At 33.4% G+C, this 2,677-nt stretch overlaps 1 long non-coding RNA gene across 1 annotated transcript; it reads right to left on the reverse strand.

Moving 5' to 3' along the window:
- Nucleotides 1-393: 393 nt before the first annotated feature.
- On the reverse strand, nt 394-1,632 carry LOC139840247 (uncharacterized). Its single transcript, XR_011757285.1, has 3 exons — nt 1,540-1,632; nt 1,340-1,446; nt 394-554 (listed from the first exon to the last, which is right to left on the reverse strand). It is a non-coding gene; the product is annotated as an uncharacterized lncRNA (long non-coding RNA).
- Between the last annotated feature and the right edge of the window lie 1,045 nt (nt 1,633-2,677).

Genomic DNA, 2,677 nt, shown 5'->3' on the forward strand with positions numbered 1-2,677 from the left:
TTTTCAGTCTTCTTTCATTTGGACGAAGCCTAACACATTTGAAGCTTTGTTTTACCATTTTAGAGCACTAAATAGACCTTAACTCGTATCGGGATCAACCAAGGTCATAAATCATCAAAACTCTTTATAAATCATCTCCGATACAAATTTGCATATCTTGGCCTATCACTTGTAGAAACGCCTTCATTATCCTTGATTCTAGAGCATTTTCACACGATATTGCGATAGATATATATGATGTTATTGAGCAATATCAATAACCAAACATGTTCACGTGAACACATTTCAGTTTACGTGGATCAAACACATAGTTAGCATAGAATTCCCTAACAAATCTGGGATAGTACTCATTAACTTGACGATATAGAAAAGCTCCAACATCTATTCCCAGTCAGTACGCGGAAAAACCACCTTGAGCAACAACGTTAATACCAGGAAGAATGGGACGGTCGGCTAATAGTCGTCGTCTTTCAGCAACTTGTTGTGATGACTCTCCTTGTGATGGTCGGTGTGAAGCTCTAGCTCTTCTGTCCTTGGATATTAACTGAGATTAACTGTAAATAACAAACTAATTAAAAATAATTATCATACAAACAAATAATAAATACTATAATTAGTGAAGAAAAATGCTTAAATTAGTACCTTAAAGTGCTTTTAATCAATGAATTGCACAAGGATGGAATTTTTATGAGACTGTGCAATAACATGTTCCAGGGTTATACTATAAATAGGGTAAAATCTTATCCGACAAAAATCTAAGAAATCTCACTAAATCTTATCTGAAAATCCAACATCTGATCAGATAAGGTCGCAAGTTCGCAAGACGCAAGGACGCAATCTTGCGCCTTGCGAGGGCAACTCGCAAGGCACCTTGCGTCTTGCGAGGGCAACCTGGCAATTTTTTTTTTGGGCTCCAGCGCAAGAAACTTGCTGGGAATGGGCATTTTGGCTATAATCCCATTTAAAATCCTAGTATTTGAAATCCCATACCCTGTTTGGTTCAAGAATTTCATCCAAAGGATTTCAAAACCAAAATACATCATCTTCTTTCTTTTACAAAATCACAATTACTTCAATAGTTCTATCTTCATCAAAAAAAAATGATAAGAACAAACACTAACAAAAAGACCAGTTCACACACCAAATTTCTATTTTTATCTCTCTACATAAAAAACTATTGTGCAGGTAACGATTTGAATAAAAACAAAACTTGCAAGAAAACAAAGATAAATTAAGTCATACAGTTTATGGAACTTTATTAGTTTCATAAAGTTACCTGAAATGAAGAATATGGAAACAATAGCAGTGGAAAACAATTATTAGAGTTTCATAAAGTTACCTGAAATGAAGAATATGAAACTTAACGATTGAGATATAATCAATAAGCAAGTCAACTTGAATCAAACCTTGATACTCCGTATTTGATATTAGGTTATATTGTTTAACCTAAAAAAATTAAGAAATTTGCAATTAGATGCCCTTTGCAGATAGAATTGGATAGAAGAAGAAATTAAAAAAAAAAAAAAATTGAATCTTTACCTTGTACTCCGTAATAAATTTTTATGGAGAGAAAGTGGAGTTGATAGTTTAATGGAACTGAGATAGATTTAGTAATGGGGAAGATAGAGATTTTTTAGGGAAAGAAGAAAAGTGGGTGGGTTTTGTAAGAGAAGACATCAGGGATTTGAAATCCTCCCCCAACCCCAAGGATTTAAGAATCCCTTGTACGTATCATTTTAAATGCAAATCCCATTCTCAAAAACTTCAACCAAACACATCATTTCACTGGATTTCAAATGCAAATCCCATGAAACTCATGAAATGACACCAACCAAACGCACCCTTAGTGCATTTAACATTATTTAGGTAGATTTATAATAATTGATGACAACGTAATTTACATACCGTAACAGACATTTAAATCCTTGACATAGTAATCCTCATCGTCTCCTCTAGTCTGGTACTTGTCGCTCTCCATTGATGTTAGGGTTTCAATCATAAAAGAACTGATGCAAAGTTCTAATGTTCGGGTTTTAATGGTTATGGTGTGTTTCGAATTAAAAAAGAATGTAAAGTGAAGAGACACCGTATGATTAAAGGGTTGGAATGCAATGTAATACCCTTTTTGCTCATCACGTAGTAGGCACATGATGCCTAATTCCATCTAATTCACACGTCGGTTTAGGCTATGGATGATTTCAGAAATGTTTTCAAACGATAAGGATGATACATTTTTAAAAAAACACAGGTAATGTATCAGAAATCAGTGTAAAACCATAAGGATGATTTCAGTAATTTTGTCATGTTTTTTTAGCGTGTCTTAAATGATTTTTAAAAAATAAAAAATAAAAAATTCATTTGGGGGTCTATTAAAAAAAGTATTTAAGGTATAGAACGAAATTATTTTCCACAACAATGCGCGAGCATCACCACTCGTTAATAACATAAATATACACTACATAAAATTATATTCGGATACTCCGAACTATCTCTATGACTATATCTCCCACGTTTGTCCTAAAATGTATACCTCAAATTTTACATCTACTACTACCCTCAGCTCCCAAATGGTAAAATCAAATTTCTCCGAAATGGTAGAATCAAATTTCAGTAGGTTTTAAATCATGATTGAAATTCAATATACGCTATAAGCGATAGTCAAGTCGCCAACAAATCG

The sequence above is a fragment of the Rutidosis leptorrhynchoides genome, chromosome 4, assembly GCF_046630445.1.
Source record: "Rutidosis leptorrhynchoides isolate AG116_Rl617_1_P2 chromosome 4, CSIRO_AGI_Rlap_v1, whole genome shotgun sequence".
In the NCBI taxonomy this organism is placed as follows: Eukaryota; Viridiplantae; Streptophyta; class Magnoliopsida; order Asterales; family Asteraceae; genus Rutidosis; species Rutidosis leptorrhynchoides.